Source organism: Podarcis cretensis, assembly GCF_951804945.1.
Source record: "Podarcis cretensis genome assembly, chromosome: 9".
Lineage (NCBI taxonomy): Eukaryota > Metazoa > Chordata > Lepidosauria > Squamata > Lacertidae > Podarcis > Podarcis cretensis.
In genome coordinates, this window is record NC_137178.1 from 7,485,363 (window position 1) to 7,512,218 (window position 26,856).

The 26,856-nt window shown below is 43.3% G+C and overlaps 1 protein-coding gene across 3 annotated transcripts in view; it reads left to right on the forward strand.

Annotated features, from left to right (window-relative positions):
- The first annotated feature begins 1,426 nt into the window (after positions 1-1,426).
- CTNNA2 (catenin alpha 2) overlaps positions 1,427-26,856 on the forward strand; it is a 562,131-nt gene continuing 536,701 nt past the window's right edge. Inside the window, exon 1 of one of the 3 annotated variants that reach the window (XM_079990774.1) lies at positions 1,427-1,702. The gene's annotated coding sequence lies outside the window, so the exon portion shown is untranslated. The remainder of the gene's footprint in view (positions 1,703-26,856) is intronic. The other 2 variants (XM_079990775.1, XM_079990773.1) reach the window with 2 other exon arrangements.

A 26,856-nucleotide genomic window follows, 5' to 3' on the forward strand; every position in this document is an offset into this window, starting at 1 on the left:
CCACACACTTGCTCTCCTTCACACCCCTCCCCCCTTTACACCACTAACCCTCCCCACCCACTTGCTCTCCTTCACACCCTCCCCCCTTTACACCACTAACCCTCCCCCACCCACTTGCTCTCCCTCACAACCCTCCCCTTACACCCCTAACCCTACCTTTACACCCCACCCTCCCCACCCACTTGCTCTCCCTCACACCCCTCCCCCTTTACACCCCACCCTCCCCACCCACTTGCTCTCCTTCACACCCCTCCCCCCTTTACACCACTAACCCTCCCCCACCCACTTGCTCTCCCTCACAACCCTCCCCTTACACCCCTAACCCTCCCCCTTTACACCCCACCCTCCCCACCCACTTGCTCTCCTTCACACCCCTCCCCCCTTTACACCACTAACCCTCCCCACCCACTTGCTCTCCCTCACAACCCTCCCCTTACACCCCTAACCCTCCCCCTTTACACCCCACCCTCCCCACCCACTTGCTCTCCCTCACACCCCTCCCCCCTTTACACCACTAACCCTCCCCACCCACTTGCTCTCCTTCACACCCCTCCCCCCTTTACACCACTAACCCTCCCCCACCCACTTGCTCTCCCTCACAACCCTCCCCTTACACCCCTAACCCTCCCCCTTTACACCCCACCCTCCCCACCCACTTGCTCTCCCTCACACCCCTCCCCCCTTTACACCACTAACCCTCCCCACCCACTTGCTCTCCCTCACACCCCTCCCCCCTTTACACCACTAACCCTCCCCACCCACTTGCTCTCCTTCACACCCCTCCCCCCTTTACACCACTAACCCTCCCCCACCCACTTGCTCTCCCTCACAACCCTCCCCTTACACCCCTAACCCTCCCCCTTTACACCCCACCCTCCCCACCCACTTGCTCTCCCTCACAACCCTCCCCTTACACCCCTAACCCTCCCCCTTTACACCCCACCCTCCCCACCCACTTGCTCTCCTTCACACCCCTCCCCCTTTACACCCCACCCTCCCCACCCACTTGCTCTCCCTCACAACCCTCCCCCTTTACACCCACTTGCCCTCCCTCACACCCTTCTCCCTCTCTCTCTCTTCCTGAGGCCCCACAGGCCGACCCTCCGCCTCACGCCCCCCCCCCCCCGCCCCGCGCTTTGTAACGGGCGGCGCGTGGCCGCCGCGAGCGCTTAGCAACGCCGTTGCCATCCCCACAGGCGGCGGCGGCGGCGGCACCTGCGCACTGGCCTCTGGCCGGGCCCCGCTCGCCCGTTCTCTCAGGTAACAAGCATACTCCCCCCCCCCACAACGCTCGCGAGTGCCCCCCCCCCCCGCACACGTCCTCCCCCCCCCCCAGCAACGTCTCCTCAGCGGGCGCCACCTGCCGTTATTCCCCCGGCGGCGCAGGCGCGCTGGCGGAACCTTCGGCTGCTGCGCGTCGTCGGCCCTTCCCTCACCACCACCACCGCCGCTTGTGAGGAGGAGGAGGGAGTCGGAGGCGGGCCCGAGCGGGAGAGAAAGGCCGGGCGGAGGACGGGGAGGGAGGAGGACGACGAGGAGGAGGTAGGCGGGGACCGCCTTGGCCGCCGCCAGTCGCGCTCTCTGGCGTGCGTGAGGGGAGCCAGGGGAGCCCTAGCCAGGCAGCGCAGCTCGCTCGTTGGGCGCCACAAGCCCGGCGTGAGGAGGCGAACCAGGCGGCTCTCCCACCACGCACCGAGCGGAGGTGAGGCCGGGGCTCAGCACCCTCCCCTGCATCCCTCCCTCCCTCCCTCCTCTCCTGCTGCTGCTGCTGCCTTTCATCCTCCCGTCTGTCTCGCCTCCTCCCTGGCACCTTCCTCCCATCCCTCCTTCTCTCTCTCCCTCTCCCTCTTTTCCTTCCCGTCCCCCCCCCTCGACTCCCTCCTTACCCCCCCCCTCGCCTCCCATCTGCCACCTTTCACCCCCTCCCCATCCTTACCTTAGCATCCCTTCCTGCATCCCTCCATCCCTCCATCCCTCAATCCATCCATCCTCCCTCCTTTGTGTTCACGCTCTTTCTCTCTTGCCAGCCAGGCTGTCACAGCGCTCACTTACCAACCCCCCCCCCCCTCCATCAAAATGCATGTCTATGTGCAGGATTTGAAATTCCTGCCTCTGTGAGAGGGAACCACATACATGCACATTGTGTGTGTGTGTGTGTGTGTGTGTGCGTGTTTATCCCCCCCCCCCTTCCACCGCCTCTTTCCCTCTTTCCCTCCTTTCCCTTTCTTCTTCTTCTTTCTCACATGCGTCTCTATGTGTGCGCTTTTGGGAGAGAATCAGGCAAAGAATCCATCCCTCCATCCCTCCTGCCCCCCCTCCCCCTTTTCTGAATAAGTGGTCATTTTTCTGCAGTGTGTGTATATGTGTGGGTATAAAAGGAGAGGGGGGGGGGAAGGACCAGAGGAGCTTTTTTGGGTTTGTGTGTGTGTGTGTCTGAAATAAAAAGAGAGAGAAATATCTTCTTTCCTCCTATTCCTAGGGAAGGGATGCTTCCTTGTGCCCCTTTCATGTTAGCCGGTCCTTTATTCAATACCACATTTTCTTTTCTCTGGGCATCGGTTTTATGGTTCAGTGTATGCGTTTAAACTCGTCGCTGGGCGGCCTCTAAATTACAAAGTCTCCTCCTGCTTTTAATTGTCTCAGTAAGATGCCACTGGGAAAAAGGAAATAGAGAGAGTATAGTTGAAAAAGATAAGCCAGCTGTTTGCTGCCTTTAGGCCTCTTTAAGCTTCGGAGCAACTTCAGGCAACCTGCTTTGTATCTGAGCCTGAGAAGGTCTCTGGTCCCGCCAAGGCATTTGTTGAAAATGATGAAATGACATGAATTTATAACTTAGTATAGTTATTACGGTATAGAGTTATATATACCCAATTGGTTTGAGTATCTTCCTCTCCAATCAATCTAATAAACAGAGGTTTTGGGATGGGAAGTAATTGTGTTTATTTGTGAGCATTATGTTGGCAGAGTATTATCTGAACTGTGTTAGGCTTTGCGAGTTGAGTTTGTGTTGACTTCTCTGCGAAATGACAGGGTTGAGGAGTGGGCAGAAAAGAGATGCTTGATTTTAAAACCTCTACAATTAGTAGGCAGCTGCTTCTCTGATGGTTCAGTGTACCTTTGACTTATCACAGCTGGAAAAGGGTGATGGCATTAAACTTGCAGTTCATATTTTAGCTGCTGGGTTATGTGTCTTCTAATATGTATCATGGGAGTGTTGCCATTTCGCCCTTCCCGTAGCAAATATATTGTCAGCAGTACTGTGACATTTTCAACTGTGTTGTTAGATAATATATTACACGTAAATTTTCATTTTGAGTTTGCCTATTGAATGAACAAGTTTATTACGTACTTTGTCAACCTGAGCCTGTACTCTGGAACTTTGACATTTCCAAAATACTACAATCAGCATTGTGCGGGTTTGTGTGTAACCGCTGGCACATATTTCCTTAGAGATGTTATATTCTGTTAACTTGTCAAAATTATTGGCAGGGTTCTTAATTGTGTATTCTGAATAGGTCGTATTCATTACACTATTTTTTAAAACTGCTTTATAAAAATCATGTTTATTTCCTTAGTTGGAAGAGCATAAAATGGGCATTTTGTCATTGATAAAAACAAAATTCTATAAATAATATCATAATTAAAAACTAAATAAGTATATAATCATGGCTACTTGTCCAAGTGTTTAATTTAAAATGGTTTGTCTAATGTTGCAATTATATTTAAACTATATTTAAACAGAGCAAGTTTTATCTTTGTAAAACACAGTGAGCAACTGTTAGTGAAGGCATCTCAAGATGTACAAATTAAAACCCTAAATTAAAACTTAATTGACGTGTTCAGTTTGGTAAGAACCTATTACGCATGTGAGTGGTTTTAGAATTGAGACTTTTTCATCTGTTGGTGGCCATGTGAATGAAATTTCAATGTTCTTTCAGGGCCAGAACTCTTAAGGCAGAGTTATGACTCTTATTTTGAGTGTCCTTGCAGAGGGGGAATATTGTTAAATGAGAAATATGACATCAGTAGTGTCACTGATGTGGTTGAGTCACATTTGTTACAAATCCCTGAAATATATATGCAATTTTGTGAGAAACTGTAGGACAAAGTGGATTGATGTCAATATACTCTGGATAGCTAAGTTGATAGAGCATGATGAGGCTCTTAATCTCAGGGTTGTGGGTTCAAGCCTCATGTTGGGCAAAAGAGTCCTGCATTGCAGGGGTTTGGACCAGACGACCCCCACGGTACCTTCCAACTGTACAAGTTTGTGATTCTATGATCTTACAAGGTTGAAATAGGAAGACTATTAGCTGTACACATGCATGTCCTTAAACTAGTAAGGCAATATTGATGTATAGTGTATTCAAACATAATGTGGAACTTGTAATGTGAAACTTACTGTGGCAGTGTACAACCAATACATTGGTTTTCATTGCATTCACTTAAAAGATATGTCTCTGTGTTGGTGTGACTACTCTATAAAATACTATCTATAGCACTGCTATGCAGTAGGTCAGTTTAGAAAATATGTGATTAATGGGGTACAATGAGTTGCATCTGGGGCAGGGCTAGATTTGATGGGATCCTCAGTGGTAGCAGAACCCTCCACTTATCTTGGTAGTGTCAGGTGGGTATAGCAGCAGGGGGGTTTTTTTGTTTGTTTTTTAAAACTCATCTAGCTGGCCAGCACTGCTTCTGTTCCTGCCAATTAAATTCCCCCAAAAGGTTTTTGTACACCTGGTAGTGTGTCCTAGAGCGACAATGTCAGGGACCCAGCTGCATTGTGGGGAGATTAATATGACAGGTGACTGCCTCCAAGGAGTGCCGAACCTGGATAACTACAGCTGGTGTTCTGGGTGATGACTAGGTAGGCAGCTGTCCTTCTTGCGGATTTGGGCTGTTCACCACTGTACAGTGGCCTGATCTGTAGCCCAAGCCTGCCCCCAATGATGTTGAAATTCCCATAAGTCCCCTGTTTTGGTTAGAATGGCTGTGTTAATAGTGTAATCATACACATCTTTACTCGTATGTTCATCTCACCAAGATGTGTTGAGGATGTGGGATTTAATTTTCTAATCTTGATGGTGCCTTGATAATCACATTAAATGTACATTTCAGACACTTAGAATTCTGCTGGAGTTGATTAGCCAGAATCATAAGCACAGACACAGCTTCCTTTGTGCCCAAACAGAAACAAGCTGGGGATGAATTTTGTCCTGTTTTTGTTTCTCGCTTTGTAGAAGAATTGCATGTGTGTCCTGCTCCACTGCAAACAAGCTGTTATTTTCTCCACTGATTCAGAAGGGTTTGCTAGCTGGTTGTGCATCACCCATTTGAACTTGCTGTCTGCTACCATTAGCATGCTTTTTCAGCTGTTCCTAGGAAGTTTTCACAGTTTCAAATAGAAATATTTGAATCTTAATGTTAACTGTGTACATCTCCCAATGAAAGTGCCTTGTATATAATGTGAATATGAAGTTAGGTTAATCACTGCAACCCCAAATTAAATCCTTATTCCTCCCATTGGTTGTATGAAATGTTCAAGAGGTCCACATCTAGGCAAATTGTTGGAATGAGGTCCACTGGCTCTAGCTGGGGAATCCTTGAGCCAAAAAAAAGAAAAGAAAAAGAAAAAAGAAACGAAAGAAAGAGAAATAAATAAATAAATAAATAAATTAAAAGGAAAAATAGAGGAGAAAGAGCTAAAGAAAAATCTACTCCCTGTGAACCTTGTCTTGAAAGAGGTCTCCTCTTAGCAAGAAGACAAACTTGGCCAAGAAAATGGGCTAAAAGCAAAATGCAAAAAGCTTACACTCCATCTCCTCAAAACCCCATGCCAGTATACCTTGAGCATTTAGGAAAGATTCTGTTGGGCAAGGGCGGAGGGACAGTGCACAGAGTAAAGGAAGAGAAATAAGGCTAGAAAGCTAAGTAAGGTCAGGGGTAGGTAACTCTTCTTTGTATGTTTCTCAGTATAAAGACCTCTCTCATTTAAAATCTTTCCCCAAACTCTGATTACTTCTCTCTCTTGTTATACTCCTGAATAACTTTCTCCTCATTAAAAACTACTCCATTAATTTATGACTTTCACCAAGATCCTGTGCCTTCTTTGTTTCTCTTCCCTCCCTTTCATCCTTTAATCTTTCAGCTTTCCTTATCAAAAGTAAGTTGCAAAGTCTGTCCAGGCCAGGACAAAAAAGCCTTCAAACCACCTGGTTTCTAACTGTCTCAAACTAATTGCCCCAAACAAAGGTTTTTATTTCTAAACTGGAATGAAAATGTTGGGTAAAATAAAAACAATATACTATAAAGGCAAACACCTGGGCAATTACCAGATGACAGGGGAAGATGTCTCTCACCACAATACTGAGTGCCCAGTTCATATCTTGATCCCCCTCTTCACCCCAGAGCTTATAATAGGAGATTCCCACCCCCTTGAATAGCTGCTTCCTAGATTAATCAAACAGACACAGATAATTCCTAAACTCTGATGAGGAAACATGTAAAATCAAAAGGTACCCAAATATAAAATTGAATAAAAGTAATATTTCATTCCCAATTAAACAAAAAAATCTGTGTTGTTCCAGCATAAGCTCCAGCTGGTCACAGAGATAATTTTTTCCCTTTTCTTGTTAATTAGAACAGGGAATAACCAGAATGTCCTCGTCTAGGGGTCCCTTGGGTGCTGCGGTCAGAGAACTGTCAACCATCCAGACACCCATCTTCAAAGGATGATATAGGGCCCATTGCTGTGCTTGTCTCAAAGTTTGCATGGTAGGAAAAATGATACAGTACATTGCATTCAAGAATGATTCAACGGTATCTTTTCTGCTTCTCCAGGCTTCAGCTTAGGCATAATGATCATCACTGCTTTCTGAAACTAAACTTTAGCTCATACAATATGTGGATCTGATCCTTCCATTTACTTATCCAGAACCCAGAAAATAAGTTCAGAGAGGACATAACCAACGAAGGGATACCCTATCGGCTACCCAAATGGGTTCAAACACCCACTGACCCTTACTAATGGCTGATGGGTTGAGAGAGAACAACATCATAGAAGCATAGCTGTCAACTTTCAGATTTGAAAATAAGGGATAAGCAGTCTCGAAGATAAGGGATCAGAAGCCTCACCTGTTCCGGGGACAGTCTACAGGATATCTAACAATCCGGGATAGCAGCGGGAAGCAGTGGGAAACAGTGCTGGAATAAGGGAATTTCCCGCAAAAAAAGGGAAGGTTGACCGCTATGCAAAGAAGTGGTGTTTCCAGCTACCCATCCCTTGCTCTTGGAAGCCTTGCAAGTGTTTGCAGGAGAGAGACTGTGAGCAACATTATGGGAGGTGTGTTTCTAGGACTAGGTTGAAACAGTGAAGCACTCTTGTTACTTTTGCTGTTGGATGCTGCATGGTGTTTAAGTAAACTTGTTACATTTATAGTATTGAAATGTTGCTTTTTGTATATTATTATACTTGCTTTTGTTTTGCTATGTTATTATGAAATTGTTTCCATAGCGTTTGTTTGAAACGTATTCCTGTTTTCTTTGTTGTAAGCATGATTTTGTGTGTGGAAAAGTGGAATACAAATAAAACAAACAAATGAATCTAGGAGCAGGTGCAAACCATGCTCTGGAGCTATAGTCCTAAATAGCTTCGGCTCTGTCTACCTGAAGGTTCTTCTCCTGCTCTGAGGGCCTTCTTGGCGGTTCCCTCATTGCGGAAAGTGAAGTTACAGGAAACCAGGCAGAGGGCCTTCTGGGTAGTGGTGTCCATCCTGTGGAACGCCCTCCCGTCAGATGTCAAGGAAATAAACAACTACCTCACTTTTAGGCAGTCCTGTATTGGGAAGCTTTTAATTTCTGATGTATTGTGTGTTCTTTATATTCTTTTGGAAGCTGCCCAGAGTGGCTGGGGCAACCCAGTCAGATAGGTGGGGTACAAGTAATAAATTATTATTATTATCCACAACATCTGAAGTGTACCATATTGGCTACCTCTGATCTATAGTGTGTGTGTGTGTGTGTGTGTGTGTGTGTTTGTGTAATATTAGATATAGCTATTCTCTCTCCTTTTTAAAGGTGAAAAGATTTTGATGACTTATATACTGTGTCAAATCAGTGTGGTGTTGTGAATAGAATGTGGGTCTAGACATTAGAGGGGTCAGCTCATTAAGCACTTATTTATTCTTTGGGCTACAATCTTGTATACACTTACCTGAGAGTGAGTTCCATTGAACTCAGTGGGGTTAAGACATGCAAAGGATTGTACTTATTAAGGACTAATTGAAGAGGGAAGGAGGATTTGCTGACTGAGCTCCACGTTGGCCACACCAGGCCAACTTGATTCCTAAAGTTTTCTGAACAGGCTCTTCCTTTTGACCTTACCTGTCCCTAAGGGCTTCTCAACTTGTAGAGAACAATTGGGCTTGTGATAATTAGTTACTGCTTGTAGCTGGAGGGATTATTTAACCCAGTGATGTTCCATATTAAAGTACCACAAATTTGAGAATGGGTGGAGTTAGTAGTTTATTTAGGCTCCATACACACTATACATTTAAAGCACATTTGAAGCACATTTTATCCCCTCAAAGAATTATGGATGCTGTAGTTTGTTAAAGGTTGCTGGGCACTGTAACTCTGTGAAGGTTAAACTACATTGCCCAGAATTCTTTGAGAGGGGAAAGTGTGCTTTGAATGAGTTTAAAAGCTATAGAGTGTACATAGCCTTAGATTCATTACCCTGCTCAGGCCTGCAGAACATTAAGAACCGCCGTCTCCCCATATGAACCGACCCAGACTCTGTGCTTGCCATCTGAGGCTCTTCTCTATGTCCCCTCCCTGAGCGGTTTGGAGGGTGATAGCATGAGAACAGGCCTTTTGTCATGGCTCCTCATCTGTGAAATGCTTTCCTCAGAGAGTCTTGTCTGGTACCATCATTACATGCCTTTAGGCACCAAGCAAAAACATTTATATTTACTCAGGCCTTTGGCCATTAAATAATCTATGGCTTACTAAATGTGTTTTTGGGGGGAGCAGTTATTATTATTTTATTATTATGCTGTGTAGTATTAAGTTTTGTATTATTTTTTATTATTATACTGTGTTAATTATGTTCTTAATGTTGTACACCGCCCTGGGATCTTTGGATAAAGGGTGGTATATAAATCAAATAAATAAGAATAATAAGTGAAATAAAGGTTCTCTGCTGTAAACTAAAGTACCGTACATTTATGCTTTGTTATGCCCACATGTTTCCCTATTTTTTGTGAACATTAAAACCTGTGTTTAATAGTGTGTGTGTATGTTATGGGGTTGCATTCCCGCATTTTGGTGCTCTAGAAACAGTCTGGGCTCATTTGCATTGTCTACTACGTTCAGTCAATTCCAGCCTGAATTTTTCCAGACCCCAAGTATTCATGCAAGAATACAGGCTACCTCCAGCCTAATAATTCTCCTCAGTCCACCAAATCACGAAATGACATTGAAGTGTAATGGTGGTGGAAGCATGCCCAGGTATTCTCCTGACAGCTTAAATGCACAAAGCTTGTTCTTTGGTTGGCTGACAATCAGTCAGCTAGGCAAGAAATTGTTAAAGGATTACATGTCCCAAAGAAATTTTCCTCACTGAGATCTTCTAAGTACTTAATCTGTAGTTGAGGTGGAAGAAATCAATTGGGCAGCGATTTTTTTAAATTCCAGTTTTTCTAATCTTAAACTGTGAGTAATTAAGGATAGTGTTTGCAGTTTTTATTATAAGCTTTACTGTTGCTAAAGCCACATTGAAAGAGGAAAAGGTTGCCAGGTTCTATGTGGGCCAGAAAAACACTATTGTGGAAGAAGATTCATCTTACTACTTCCTTCAGTGTACAGAAGTTGCAAGGACATTGCCCTGTACTAAATCTCTAAATTCTAAAAGAGATTTGAGATACATTGGTGGCAAAATTTCCTTAGATTTTGTAACACATCTGTTTTCTGCTTTTTTTGTGTGGCTGGGATTGAAAACAGCAGTGGGTGAGGCCAGAGCCACTATCTCCCAGCTCTCTGTTTCACATCATTGTGACCATACTACTACTTTCTTGAGAAAGACAACCAGAGGGAGGCATGATCTAGTGAGAGATCATCACATGCTCTCTCATATCCCATTTCCCTGGCCATCCTGCTTGTTGTCTCTCTCCCTGTCACCCTGTTCTCTGCTAACTGTCCATCAGTTTTCCCTTGTCTATCTCCGTTGTCTCATTTTGTTCAGCTTTTGGCTCCACAATTTCCATATTTTGCTGCCATTTCCTTTCCTGACAGAAGAATGAAGGGCAAGGGAAGCTTTAGGAGCTGCTGATTTAAGGTGCATGGGGTGCCTTGAAGAAGTAGCTCCTGACAAAGCACACTTTGTCAGGAATGACAAGGGATACGAAAGCAGTGGCTCTTGAAAGGGAAGTGTGGTACTGCCATGGAGGAGAGACTGTGGGCTGTGGTGTACACAGCAGACTGCATTTGTCCATGAGGCCAACATTTCCTCCCTCCTGCTTTTGGTCTTAGTCTCCTTTTTCAGAACCTGTTAAATTGGTACATAGCCAGTTTTGGAGGCACAGAGTACCAAGTGCTAAGAATCACAAGTAGGGATATTGCTGTTGCAGTCATGTTCTTCTTGTGGGCCTTCCACAGGCATCTGGCACAATGTTGTACTAGGGGGCCTTTGGCCTGATTTAGCAGAGCTCTTGTATGCTAAAAATTGCAAGTCTGGTAATGTACATTTGAGGTGCTCTGCTCAAAATTTGTTTGAATGTGCTTTTTTTTTACCTCCTGCTGAGTTTTTTTTAGTTCTTTGACTTGAGCTTATAGACTTTTCCACAATAATTGTACAGCTTAACAAAACAGTAGTCTGAAAAACTGGTTCATCTGAAATATGTATATAAAGATGACTTGAGTGTATAACTAAATACATCAATACTTGCTGATGTGCACAACAAATTAATGTGACTCTTAAAAATGGATGAAACTAACTGTTTCCACAACTGTGTTACTCTGGTTTCTGCAGGAAAAAAGGCATGCCTTTGGGTTGGGATGATTTGCCATACATTTTCAGTCCATGGGGCAGGAATCTTTTCTGGATTATCCAGTGTGTCTGTGAATTGATACAATGTTGTACATTGCTTCCAAGTATTGTGCATGTTATTCTAACTTTGAAATTTAAGTTTTAATATTTCAGTTTCATAGGATTCCAAACTTAGTTGCCTAGCATTAAAATGTTAATAAGTATGGACAAGTATAATGAAGATGCTTTGAAGCCTGGCGTTATGACCTGGCCCCCAAATTGCTCCAGCATTCACATTTGTGTATGGGGAAGGGTATTTCCACCAGCTTCTATTGATTGTTATGAATCATCTTACCATTTCTATTTCTGTTTCTTATACCTATATAATCTGATTTATGTCTGCTGTTTTTGATAGGTTCTGTATGACTAGGAGGACTCTGACACAAATGTGGTATATCCAGAAATACTTTTATTATTTTACACTAATCAACTCTACTCCAGAGAAAGATAATGTATTGGAAGAACTGCTTTTCAGAACTGTATAGTGTTTTGAAAACCCAATATATTTTGTATGCAGTGATTAAAACATCTGCTGTTATGAAGATATGATAGCATTTTAAAAACAAAAATCAAATATAAGTGATATATTCCTTTTTTTCCCACTGACATTTTTTATTTAACCGTGAAGCAAAAATAACCCGTTGGTTATAGGAACAAAATGTCAGCACTGTTGCCAGCATATTCCAGTGCTATATTTCTTGTACAGTACAAAGTGTGAGATATTTAAGTAAAACAGCAGTTAAATTTATCTTTTGAATGTGCCATAAATCTTTTCACAATCAGTTTCTTCAACACTTGTTTTACTGAATGTTGTTTGCCTCCTTTCTACACATAAGAGAGGCAGGTGGGTTTTCCCCCCACCCCCAGCTTATAGGTATCCTCCAGTCCACTGCACTGCCTTTATTGCTGCTGTCCTCTTGTCCTTTCCTTACCAGGTGGTGGAACAGAAAGGGGTTCTTTCCTTGTCCCATATTTTGCATTTCAGGGGAGTGGCTTCCAGTCGACTGTAGCCATTTCTGCCACCATTTGACCAAAGTGGCTCTGGGCCCACCTAAAGCTATTCTTGACAAATATAGTGCGCATGGCTGGAGTCAGGCCTTGTGGCAGTTGCACAGATCAGGCTGGTGAAGTGGACATAGAGCACTCTGCTTCACCAGCCCTGGCAGCTTCTGTACTGATTGTGGAGAAAGTGAAGCCACTTTTTGTAACCACTGAGGAAACCGATTGGGACAATGAAGCAGAGTGTTTGATTCCATGCTTTGCCCACGATTTAAAGCTCCATGTCTGAGCACCCCCTTTCACCCCCTCCAGAGTGTTCTCCACGAAAACCCTCTCTTTAAATCTCAATTGGGGCATATATCAAACTGCGGAAAACCTGAATTTACATTTGCTCCAATTGAGCACTAAAGGTTAAGTGTGGATAAGCCTTAACTTACATGGAATACCTGGTTACCAGTGGTGGCCAGGTGAGTGCTTAAAATGTAAGAGTGTAGTAGAGAATAATCACTACAGTGGAACCCATAGTTACGGACTTAATGCGTTCCGGAGGTCTGTCCGCTGGTCGAAACGGGATGCTAGAAGAGGCATCTTGTGAGTGTGTGCATTCGGCAGTAGCGCACTTCTGCATATGCGCATTCCGTGGCCGTCGTTTCTGTGCACATGCAGATTGCAGAAGCTGCTTCCGTGCATGTTTACTTCCGGGTTTGCTGTGGACGCAACTTGGAACATCTGCGAGACGAGGCGTACATAAGTCGAGGTTCCACTGTATTTCTTTTTCTTTCCAAATGCTGCATACATAGTGATGGAAATAATACTTTCCATATCAGAGTCCTGACATTTCGATTTTATGAAGCTTGAGAATGGAAGCCAAATTAAAACTACTAGTGTAAATAGTTAAAACCTACCCTAATGTGGCAGTTTCTATCAATAGCACACTTTGGAAGTGAAACCTGAATTGTGTTGCCAGCTAAATATACTGGAGTTATTGCTTTCATTCCTGGTTATGGTACTTTTGGATTGTGATGGTGATTGAAAAGGCTATCTTAGTTTTTTCTGCTTCTTATTCAACAGTGGAGAGTGCCTTTTGTAACATCTTGGTGAAGTTGCTGACTGTTTTCTTTCTGGGGAAAGCATGTATCACAGATTGTGGAAGTAGATTTTGTTCTGTGCAGATAGTTCCTCACTTTCAACTCAGTTCTATTCTGCATGAGAATTTATTACTGTTAATAGCAAAAACACATTGTGTTTATATCTCACCTTTCCTTCAAGGAGTTCAAGGCAGTATTTCTGATTCTTTCCCACCCTTCTTTATTCTCATAACAATTCTCTGAAGTAGATTAGGCAGAGAGATAAGTGACTGAATGAAAATCACCCAGTAAACCTCATTCCTGGCGCTGTTTTCATGAGCTTCTATTTTCCATATTAATGCTGCATGCATTAATATTTGTTTGTGAGAAAAAAAGTATACTGTTCTTTTGTAAGTGAAGAAGATAACAGCATGTAAGGGCATTAATAAATGTAAGGGAAGAACTTGCTGTTGCTGAAGAAAACATAAAAATAACAATTAAAGATAAATTAAGTTCCTAAGCCAACAGATATAAAATAGATGTAAAATTTTGTTTTCTTTTAAACACACAGGATAGCTATCAGTCAAATTGAAATCAGCATGGGGTAGACTTACTGCATGTCACAACAATATGCAAATCATTATAGAGCAGATGCATCATTATTGGTGGACATAAGTAGAAAGAATGTGAACATGTACTTTTAAGCCTTTTCACACACTGAACTAAATTGTGGGAGGGGTGTGAATCCTAGAAAACATAATTTAAATCTGTAGCATCTTACTGGCTGAAGGTGTTGATCCTCTCTGTGCACACAGAGCACTCATGAGCGAGCACATATTAATGTGCACACGGGCAAATATTAACATGGGAGAGGGCAGATTCCTATTAAACTTATGCCTGCAGCATGGCTAATAAGTGCTTATGTTAATACTATATCTGGTGAAGGGAGGAGCTGCAGGGTAATATATTTGGATGAAGGATGGTATAGAAATTTAATAAATAATAATGATAATATAACCCATTTTGTAAAGATGCTCTTTAGTGCTTTATGAGGAAAGCCAAGCAGCTGTGGTGTGGAATTGCAGTTGCTTTGTAAGTACTGATTTTGGAGTGTGTAAAGTACTGAAGGCAGGTGTGGGGAATGTTCGGCCCTCCGCGTGTTGCTAGACTACAGCTCCTATCACCTCCGACCACTGACTATGCTGGCTGGGGTTGATATTTTTAAAGAAAAAAGCACTGATTAGCATCATAGTTCATGTAGCCTCTATTGAGCAGTATTTTATGGACAGCAGATTTTAAAAGACACCTGTTTTATTTTGTTAACACACACCAACACGTTCTGTCAGGTTACACAAAGAAAGGGATATTATTATTGTGACAATGCACTTCACTCCATCACCCAAGTTGTCTGAAGGAGCATTGTAAAATATCAGTAGAAAGAGAAGAAAGATACCATCAAAATTGCCAGGAAACAAACAAACAAACAGGTGAACTTTAAACTTGTGCTTGGACCAAAATGTATTAAAATACATTATTGTCAGCAAAATGTCTTCTTTCGGGGGCAATAGTCACATATTCTTCTGCTTCAAAAAGGTCCTTTTGGTGTTCTCATTCACACAGGATATTTATCATAATGCAGTTTCTCTTACCGTACATTCTCTAACAAACATCTAGAATAAACTAGAACTCTGGAAAAGTGAATTTGTGAACATAATGGCATGTAACAATTACTCTTGAGGAAGACATATTGTTGTCATGTTGGGCAGAGGAAATAAATGATCCTTCACCTTTTTGAGACTCACTTCTTTCTTTGTTTTTCTGTTCTGGGAAAATAAGCTAAAAACTTCCTATAAAAGGGGCTGGGGGTGGCAGAAACTTCCTCTTGATTTTTTGTGTGGTATCTGTTACTGGCGAGTATTAACTGCATTCAATTTTAACCTGAGGATTGTCATTTGTCCAGTTTTAACTTTAATTTTAATTGATTTGAATTAATTTTGGGATGCATTTTAATCTAATTTATTGCTTGTTTTTACGCATATTGTATTATTTATATGATGTTAGCTGCTCTGAGCCCAACTCTGGCTGGGTAGGGTGAGGTACAAATAAAAATTTATTATTATTATTAATCCATTGGGAGGGAATGTATATAGATATTTTGATGATTTACCATGCAGCTTATAAAGACCTATTCAGAAGTCTTACATTGTGGCATCAATGATTTTTAGTAAGCCTATGCTGACTTTTGGCTGCATTGCCTTGGACAGCTATGTAAATGCTCACCAGCATATGCAGAACACCATTGCAACTGCTGGGTTTTTTTGGCAACTGCCATAGGTTTTGGGTAACTACGGGCATGTTAGACCATGTAGGTGGCTTGTGGCAGTGAGGTTGACTAGGTGTCCTCTTGATTCCTGCCCATTATGGTTGATAAAATTTAGTAGGAAGGGATTAACAGGATGAGTGGTCACTGCCTTGTTATGGGGGGTAGTTATTCCCAGTGCATTGAACGTGGAAGTGGTGCACCCCTGTATTATGAAGTTTTTGGAAAATACTGCCCGGTATCTAATATTCCCTTTTTGGGCAAGAGTGGAGGCTGGCTGGGTGCAGGTATGGCTGGAGGAAGCAGTTTTTCTAGACCCAAATCATTCTGGAATCTTAGCACTGACACAGCTTTGCTTGCCCTGACTAATGGTATTTGGTGAGAGACATGGGAGGGCATGGTTCTCCTTGACCTCTCTGTGGCTATTGACACCATTGACCAAGGTGTCTCAGAGTGCATTATATTACGGTGGTTCTGTTCCTAGCTGCAGGGATGTCACCGGAAAGTAGAACTAGGAGATTGTTGTTTGGCCCTGTGTCTTTTGAGTTGTAAGGTCCCGAAAAAGAGTCTATTCTGTCTCTTATTCTATTTAATATATTTATGAAACTATTGGGAGCTGTCATTGGGCATTTGGAGCATAGTTCCACCAGTATGGTGATGAAATGCAGCTCTATCCATTTCATCTCAGTTGGGATGGGGAGAGATTGCACTTCCCCTGAAATCACAATCATAGTTTGACAGTATCCCTAGATTCTAATTTGTCACTGAAGTTTCATGTAGCATCTATGGCTGCAAGTTACATTGCCTATCTTAGGCTGATTTGCCAGGTGCGGTCATTCCTGGACTGGGGTAGCCTTGCCTCAGTTGTCCATGCTCTAGTAACTCCACCTTAGACTACTATAATGTGCTGTATGAGGGGCTGCCCTTGAAAACATTCTGAAGGCTGCAGCTACTGCAGAATGCAGCTGATAGATTGGTAGGATAGCGAGAACCTTGGAATAGTGGCATTTTACAGGAAAATTTCTGAACCCTTTGCACTGAAGGATCAGCTCTAAAAATAAAATAAAATGCTCCCCAAAAGCACATACACATAGTAGGTTACCAAGTTCAGGCAATGAAGTAGATTTGGGACAGCAGTGAGGAGACTTTTCAGGCACCATGTGACTGGTTCTCTAGATGCTTGAACTAAAGGTGTTAATTATCCTCAAGTTGCAAACCTTTGGTCAAGCTCTAGTGCTGACTGAGCTACTTCTTACCCTCCAAGGATTTTATGGCGTTGATGTGAAAAGTGGGAACTTTTAAAAACCTTAGCAGTTTTTAATGTGTTAACTAAAGGTAAAGGTAAAGGTACCCCTGCCCGTATGGGCCAGTCATGACCGACTCTAGGGTTGCGCGCTCATCTCGCTCAAGAGGCCGGGAGCCGGCGCCGTCCGAAGACACTTCCGGGTCACGTGGCCAGCATGACAAAGCTGCACTGGTGAGCCAGCACCAGTGCCGCACACGGAAACGCCGTTTACCTTCCCGCTATAAAGCGGTACCTATTTATCTACTCGCACTTAGGGGTGCTTTCGAACTGCTAGGTGGGCAGGAGCTGGGACCGAACGACGGGAGCTCACCCCGCCGCGGGGATTCGAACCGCCGACCTTACGATCAGCAAGTCCTAGGCACTGAGGTTTTACCCACAGCGCCACCCGCACTGTTAATTTTACCTCCCCTCACACACTCTAACAATTCTAATAAAAGTACCATTGACTATTGTTGTGCATTTATCTATTATCCATTGCTGCTTTCCTATTCATTCCTTCATAGATGTTACCTGAACAGAGTGGACATTGAAACCTTTGAAAAGTTACAATAAGGATTTGCTGAATTAAGAATTTGAACTGGAATACAAAGGGGGGAGGGGGGAGGAGGTATATAAGGTAATGGAAATAAGGTATATAAGGTACTGGAAATAAGTAACGGGAATTATATTTGTTTTGTTTTGCTTTAATTGTGTATTTTTGTTATTTTTTGTGCATTATTATTTTTTGTTTTTCTTTTTGTATTAAATTGGAAACTTTAATAAATATCTTTTTTTAAAAAAAGAAGAAACCTTTGAAAAGTTTACCCCACACTGGACCGTTTGTGAAACAAAGCTGAAAGCAGCTTAGTTTTGGAAGCAGCTTAGCTGCTTTAACAACAAGGGGGGGAAATAAAGTGAAGATGCCTTAGAAGTTGAATCTTGTACCAAATATCTGATTATACAAGGTGTGCAGGGCTGTTGATTCCATAGCTTTACTTAGGTTCAAAGTTCTTACATGTGTATATACTGTTACATGCCACCCCAAACTCTGAGCAGTGCAAGATTCCAGGGGTTCTGGTGTGCTTTACCCAGAGACCATGTTTCCATTTGGAAAATGAGGCACAGCAGAGCCTGTGGTGTCTTGATGATATATGGTTTTTTTACACATATATACAACCATACAATCTGTATCCAGGGCAGCTGTTTACCAGCTCCATCTGGTACGTAGGCTGAGACCCTATCTGCCTGCGGACTGTCTCGCCAGAGTGGTGCATGCTCTGGTTATCTCCCGCTTGGACTACTGCAATGCACTCTACGTGAAGGTGACCCAGAAACTACAACTAATCCAGAATGCGGCAGCTAGACTGGTGACTGGGAGCGGCCGCCGAGACCATATAACACCGGTGTTGAAAGACCTACATTGGCTCCCAGTACGTTTCCGAGCACAATTCAAAGTGTTGGTGCTGACCTTTAAAGCCCTAAACTGCCTCGGTCCAGTATATCTGAAGGAGCGTCTCCTCCCCCATTGTTCTGCCTGGACACTGAGGTCCAGCGCCGAGGGCCTTCTGGCGGTTCCCTCACTGCGAGAGGCCAAGTTACAGGGAACCAGGCAGAGGGCCTTCTCGGTAGTGGCGCCCGCCCTGTGGAACGCCCTCCCATCAGATGTCAAAGCGATAAACAACTACCTGACATTCGGAAGACATCTGAAGGCAGCCCTGTTCAGGGAAGTTTTTAGTATGTGACATTTTAGTGTATTTTTCATCTTTGTTGGAAGCTGCCCAGAGTGGCTGGGGAAACCCAGCCAGATGGGCGGGGTACAAATAATAAATTATTATATTATTATTAACCTAAGCCTGCAGTGGAGGGGTTCCCAGCATTATACTCCAAGAGGAACTTGCCTTTTTGATAGGCGCAGCTAGTGATGTGAGGTGAGAATATTCTCTGGAGAATATTGTTGAGATTGAGAATATTCTCATGAATATTCTTTGCTAGAAAATTCTCCGGAGAATATTCTCCACAAACTGTAAATTCTAATGTAAGAACCAGTTTTACAACCCACATTTAAAAAATCTAGTAAATAATAAGTCAAGCTGTGATATTGCCAGTGTAAGTAATGAATAATAATTATTATTTTTTGATCCAGTTACATTACTGGGCTTTGTGTCATTCATCATTGGCAGTTCTGAAATGTGAGCTACAGAAAACATATCTTATTATTATTTTTAGTTTTAAAAATGCTATTCATTTAATTTGATGAACATTTGAATTCGTATGTATTTCAACTACAGTGGCACCTCAGGGATGATGGGAATTGTAGGCCAAAAACATCTGGAGGGCTGAGTTTGCCCATGCCTGGTCTAAAGGCTCGCCCACCCTTTCCTTTACAGTGGTACCTCGGGTTAAGTACTTAATTCATTCCGGAGGTCCGTACTTAACCTGAAACTGTTCTTAACCTGAAGCACCACTTTAGCTAATGGGGCCTCCAGCTGCTGCCGTGCCGCCGGAGCCCGATTTCTGTTCTCATCCTGAAGCATAGTTCTTAACCTGAAGCACTATTTCTGGGTTAGTGGAGTCTTTAACCTGAAGCGTATGTAACCTGAGGTACCACTAAATATGTAATAGCCTCCCCCCACCTATTTTGGTGTGACCTTATTCTTAGCAGTTCTGTACCCTTGGCCATATAGTGAATGTGAAGCAAAGGATGTGAATTCGCTGCATTGCCCCATTGAATAAAAGTATCTGTACAGTTTTTGGTTGCCATCTGAACATGTTTACCCATGAATAAACATGTGTATTAACTAATTATATCATTTTCAATGCATTAAAATGAATATTCTCCTATTTTAAGTGAAAATTCTCTAATATTCTCATTAATCAAGAATATTCTCGAGAATATTCTCCAAAACATTATTCTTGAGAATTTCACATCACTAGGTGCAGCTCTGGATCCTAACAGACAACAGCCACCATCTTCTCTCTCAAGCCTGCTACTTACTTCTACATTGTAGCACACCAAACCTATCTATTCAACATTCAGCCTAACTTAATTAGCTCTTAACACATGCCTATTCTAGGAGATTAACCTTGTCTAGCACACAGTTTGATATACATGGCTCTGGTTTAATACACATTGGGTCTGCATACCCAGTTTTAACACTCCAAGCACTGACTGACACCTTTTAGACCCAGGAATTTAGGGTGTCTGGCACCCACAAACTCATTCATTTATAGCTTTCAAACTTGGAAGTATAGTAGTGTATATCACATAGACAAGTAAGAAAGGAGAGTTTGGGTTTATTTCCAACCACAGTGATCAAGTAAAGAAACTACATAAGCGTTATCATTATTTTGTTCTTTCTCTTTCAAACTCCTTTAACATAAACACCAAATAAATATGTGTTGAAAACATGTACAGCTTCTCTTTGGGGCTGATACTTGCAGGCCAAGTTTCTGCCCGAAGCAAATTTTTACAACTCTGCTTCAGACTTGAGTTTATAGCAGAATTGCTGACATGTTATTAATGTGGCAGCCCTAATATTTCCCCATAGAGGTTGTGGGGGAGGGGGGCCTATTGTGAGTGGCCTGAGGTATAGAAATCATGATGAGACACTTTGGAGTTTCTAGAATATGATTCAAGCAGTGCAGAATATAATCTTTTTCAGGACAAGGAAATATTGCTATGCAGTGCATTTTAGGAGTGAATCATTGACACTACTGGGATCTGTGTTTGACCTGGGCAAAACGTGATTGGTGTCTAAATGATCATAGTCAATGTGATAACTAAGCATTTGTACGATTTTTGACAGCTTAGTGTATGAGAAATGTAGTCTGAAAGGGTCTACAACTGTGGCTCCAAAGCTAGAGGAATCACTCTCTGCATTAGTCTTTGTGCTTTCTCTATATATGCCTGAAGTTTCTAATCTTTATACTCACAGATCTTTCCTCACCAGTGACAGCTTAGCTTCTTATTGCTCTTACCACAGTCGTCTTCTTGCTGTCCTTTACTTCTCTCTTCTATTCCTATTTTATATTCTGCTGTGTGACTCCTTTGCCAGGAATAGCCTTTTCATCAAGTCAACTTTCTCCCCTTTAATTACTCTAAAATCTGACAAAATTGACCTTAGTTACTATTGTTTCTTTCTCCTCTGCTGTCTGCTGCCACATAAACGTCCTCTACTATAAATTTAAGATCTTACAACTTTGATCAGTCTCTAATAGACTGTAAGACACCCACCTCCAACCCCAGAAAGAAGCATAATACAGAATCTAGCACACTGGGGAGAACTGTTATGTTGTGGCAGGTAGTTGCGAAATGTGCCTGTACAAATAATAATAATAAAAGAGATACACACAGGAAATAAGAACCAATCAGCTAGTATAAAATCCCAACAAAATATGACAATGGATTGCCTTTAAGAAAATAAGCCGTAAATAGACCCCCGTGTTGCAATATAGACATGCTGAACAAAATAACACAACACGATGGCCAATAACAATGGCACTAAACACTATTTATAGACAAACAAAAATGATCAGAAATTATAACTAAATATTTAAATCTCTAAATCTTTTTCACCAGTTGCGGTAGAATAATTCAAAAGTTCAATATCGCCAGAACAGAGTTTCCGGATAACCAATCTGTTTCGTTCAATGCTTCATCAGCCAATCTTGATCAATTCTTTATCAGCCAGACTTGTAAGAATTAATATGAGAGGGATGCGGTTCAATTTCTTAACCAGCTGAAATTACAATATACATGCGATGAAACCTGCGTCTATATAAAATAAAATGCATAATACAATATATACAACTAAAATACATAACCAATCTTACATGTAAGTAAATATACATAAACACTGTAGAAAATGTGCTCTGGATCAGTGCTCGTATGATACTGTAGTCACTGATGCTGTTAACAAATTGTAAAGTACATAATATACTTAGCCACAGATGAAACTAATACGGTATACTGTAAGGGAAATTACCGTGACTGGTGAAGAAGATTTAGAGACTTTGGTTGTAATTTCTGATCATTTGTATTAGTCTATAAATAGTGTTTAGTGCCATTGTTATTGGCCATCGTGTGTGACGAAATCTTAATTGGCGCTGGCCAGCTAATTGCTTTATGGCCCCAATTAGCCCCAGTATAATGCGGTCCGGCACACTTCCCAGCCAAGCTGCGCAGACCTTCTGCTCTCCGGTTTCGCCTTGCAGAGTAAAAACACAGCGGATCAAAACTGTTGCAGTCTGCTTCAGATCCAGACAAACACACCAAGCACCTGTGTGTCCAAATTCATCAGTTCTTTATTGCAGCAAAATATTTACAGCTCAGCATTTCTCAGATTCTCCTGGACTGCTAGCATTCATGGCGTCCGTCTCTCTCAGAGACAAAGAGAGAACAACAAGTAGAGCTCCTCCCTCCTTCCAAACGTCAGAATGGGAGGCACAACTCAGAACAAAATTAACCCAGTAAGTTCTGAATCCCAACACCCCCTCTTGCCTCCATTCCTGAGGTGATTTGTGGATGTACCTTTGCAGACCTCTGTGAGATCAATCCCTTCCCCAATGCCTTGCGCCCTCTCCTGGCGTTCCTGTCAGGCATCTGTGGAATATCCTCACAACTCTCAGATTCGCACTGTGCGAAACTTACCCACGCACCTGTGGCCTGATACCTCTCAGGTGGAATTCCCTTCGTTGTGCGACTGGACCGCCTGGGCACAAACTCAGGCACTTCCTCTGACTCACTGTGGTCAGCAGATGTGTCCTCTGCATCCCGGGATTCCCCCTCTGACTTAACACGTCTTCGAATCCTTGGAAGTACCCTCACAGGAGAACTAGGCTCACTCTTGGGCTCTCTTTTTACAACTTGCGGAGATGCCCCATCCTGCTCCTGACTTTGGTCAGTGAGCTGATCGTCATCAGCAGACTCAGCCCCTGGCTCTCCTTCCTCCTCATCAGAACCTTCCTGCTCTGAATCAGAAAGACATTCTGAAAGAATATCGCGTCTGGCAGGGGTCTTTGACTTTTCATCCTGCTTATAGAACTCAGCGTGTTTACTGATCAGCAGCTTACTCTGATCACCTGACGGGTACGCAAACCTCCATGCACGAGCCGTTGGCTCATACCCACAGAAGATCATTTTCTGGAACTTGGGTTCACCTGGCCCTCGCAAAGCTTCAGGCACCGGCACCAAGGCCGTCGATCCAAACGCACGGAGGAAGTGAACCTGAGGCTTCCTCCCGTGAAGCATGAAAAACGGTGTGTCTCCTACCACTGAATTGTAGGACCGATTCCAGGTGAAGCTCACATATTTAATTGCCTCCATCCAAAACCTTGGAGATAACCCTGAATCTGACAGCATCACCTGTGCAGCTTTAACCAGAGCCTCACTTCTTAGCTCTGCCACCCCCCTCTGTTGAGGAGAAGTCACTGTGTGACTTATCCCTTTCTTGTGAAAGAACTTCTGCAAAGCAGACCCAGTAAACTGTGAACCTCTGTCACTAGCAATTTCCTGCATCTTCGTGGAGAACCTTAGTTCCACCTCCTCAATCCAACGTCTAATCAGCTGTGCTGCATCTTCCTTGGATTTGAGACCATGTGTCCAGGTGTTCTGCGAAAAATCATCCTGCAGCGTCAGCAGAAACCTGGCCCCTCCCAAACTTGGTTCCTTCATGGGACCCAACAGATCTATGTGCACAAGATCAAAAGGTTTTGTGGTTACCCTCTCCACCCTGGGGTAACTGCACCCTCTTACCTTTGCCTGTCTGCAAGCCTGACAATCTAGGACTCTTGCACATTCTGCAATTCTACAGCCTTGGCTAACCTCAGGTAGCACCTGTAGTTCTTCAAGACAAGCATGTGCTGTCTTCTTATGCCACGCACAAGAACATGAAACATGAGTGGGAACTGTAGCACGCAGGGCTTGTGCTTTCTCAACCTTCCCCTCACCCTCCAGAGACGTTTTAAGAATGAAGAGATCATTCTGCCCCTTTGCAACTCTGACCAGTTGCTTCCCTCCTTTGGAGATTGTACAAACATCGTGTTCAAAGCAAACCTTAAACCCCTTTTTCAACAAATAAGGCACAGATAAAATACAGCACCTGTGTGTCCAAATTCATCAGTTCTTTATTGCAGCAAAATATTTACAGCTCAGCATTTCTCAGATTCTCCTGGACTGCTAGCATTCATGGCGTCCGTCTCTCTCAGAGACAAGGAGAGAACAACAAGTAGAGCTCCTCCCTCCTTCCAAACGTCAGAATGGGAGGCACAACTCAGAACAAAATTAACCCAGTAAGTTCTGAATCCCAACATCGTGTTGTGTTATTTTGTTCAGGTTTAAGAAAATAAGAACATAAGAAGAGCCCTGCTGGATCAGACCAAAGGCCCATGTAGTCCAGCATTCTGTTCTCACACTGACCACCCAGATTCCTCTGGGACGCCTGCAAGCAAGACCAGAGTGCAACAGCCTCCCCACTTGTATGCAGAGGCATAATGCCTCTGACACTGCACTGGAAGTACCAGTTTATGAGCCTTGTAGGCTTGGTTTGAGTGGTATCCCAGACAGTACTAAAGATCTGACTAGATAAACTTTGGGATCCTATCCATATTTGTATGAAAGTGAAGATGAGTGTTTAATGAAGCATATGCCATCTCTAGTATGATGTATGTTGCAAATTTGAATCAAATAATTGTCTATCCGGGAGCTATTTTTACACTGATAGGACACAGTTTTGTTTGGCATTTGCTTTCTAAACAAGCCCTGAAACCCTTAAAATTGTTCTCTGTCCGATATAAAATGTGTGATTTGGTTTGGCTTTGCATGTTCGTGTAGGGAGCATGTTCAGTCTACATAAACTCTGAATGTACCTAATGGGAAAGCTAACCTTGTCTTTTATTGCATAATTGAAAGAGTGATACAGTATTGAGGTTGTTTGCATTTAATGGTTGCTGTCAGAGCTGCCCAAGGTCCCAGCTCACAGAGGACCAACGCCAGGTCGTCGTTATATACAAAAGTCTTTATTGAAGTTCAGTTTCCATTCCAAAGCCGTAGCGCGCAGCTCTACGTCTTAAACCCTAGACCGCCGAAGTTCCGTCTGAATCTCCTCCCCCCTGACACCAGTTTAAGATTCTAGCCCTGCTCCACCTCTTCCTCTGCTCTCTTCTCCTCTGGGTCCTCCTGTCCACTGGGGCATTCCCCTTTCTGGACTCTTCTGACGCTGAGTCCACTGACTCCTCCCCCTGCCTCCGGCGGGCTTTAGGACCCGGTTCCCAATCCTCGTTCTCTGCTGCCCCACGCGCCTGTACTTTTGAACTTGGCTCTTGCGCCAACCCAGTGACCTTCCTCCTGACCGTTACACTGCTTCTGTCACTGCTTCCCTCTTCCGGGATGCTAGCTGGACCTGACCTCCCCTCCGTTGCCTGACTCTCCGATGGAGGCGTGGTCAGCCCTGACTCCTCTTCTCTCCCTGCTGGGGGAGACGCTACCCCCGATACCTGGGACTCTTTCCCCCCCACTATGCTCAGGTGGGGAAGCTGGTCCTGATCGCCAACTGCTGCTCTGGGAGTCCCCGCTGGCCCCTTGCTTCTGGAGTGTCCCCCTTGGGACCCCCCTTGCCCTGGCCACCTGCGCCCCCTTCTGTGAATCTTCCGATTCGCTGGAGAGGCTCATGGAATCTCTCGGGCCACTGTCATCTTCTCCTACGCTGCCCTCAGATTCTTCCCCTTCGCTCTCCATCTCCCCTCTTCTCTGTGCTTCTGCTCCTGAGCCCCTGACAGTTGCCCTCAGGTAAACCATCAAAATCCTCACTACATAGTGATTTTTATTAAATATATTTACATCATGCCCCCTCAAGTCTTGATGACACATATTGTTAGGAGCCCATTTTAAAGCAGAAAGGGACTGTTTGGTTTTTCAGATCTAGGAGTATGTACATTTCTTTATCGTCTTTTTGTGCTCTCCTTTTATACATTAATGATTTCCTACTGGGTAAAAAGGTAAAGAACCCCTGGACGGTTAAGTCCAGTCAAAGGTGACTGTGGGGTTGTGGAGCTCATCTCGCTTTTAGGCCAAGGGAGCTTGCATTTGTCCACAGCAAACTTTCCAGATCATGTGGCCAGCATGACTAAACCACTTCTGGCACAACGAAACACCATGATGGAAACCAGAATGCATAGAAATGCTGTTTACCTTCCTGCCACAGTGGTACCTATTTATCTACTTGCACTTGCTTGATTTCAAACTGCTAGGTTGGCAGGAGATGGGAGAGAGCAGGTATATACAGTACTTCGTATATACCAGCATCCAAACATCCTTTTTCTGTACCCAATACAAACTTGTAACATGTCCACTCCACATTATATAATTTACTCATTAGTATGGTGATTGATTACCTTGATAGAATCTTCTGTCTGAGCAAAGGAACCACCAGCAGGAGTGAAGAAATTCAAACAGGGTGTCATACTGTCTCTTATATTATACTCTAGTGCAGTGTTTCCCAATCTTGGGTCTTCAACTGTTTTCAGACTCCAATTCCCATCATCCCTGACTACTAGTCTTGCTAGCTAGTCCAGAAACAGCTGGAAGTACAAAGCTGGGAAACACTGCATAGTTTCTCAGTTTTAGAGATGGGCTTAGGTCAGCAACTCACTCTTAGTTTTTTTGTTTGACTCCAGCAATTTTCACAAGTTCTCAGATCCTATACAGATGCATGACAATAAGATTGCATAAGTCTCCTCAACTGTAATACAGTGGTACCTTGGTTCTCAAACTTAATCTGTTCTAGAAGTTCATTCCAAAACCAAAGTGTTCCAAAGCCAAGGTGCACTTTCCCATAGAAAGTAATGCAAAATGGATAAATCTGTGCCAGGCTTTTAAAAAAACCCCTAAAGCAGCAAATTAACATGAATTTTACTATCTAACAAGAGCATTGATCCATAAAATGAAAGTAATAAACAATGTACTGCAATCACACAATCAATCAAACAATCAATCAAACAATCAGTAGCTGAACTGGGTTCCACACAATCACAAAAAAGAGCCACAAAAACGCAAATAAATAGCAAAAACAGACCAACCTCAGCATAACACTCAAAACGG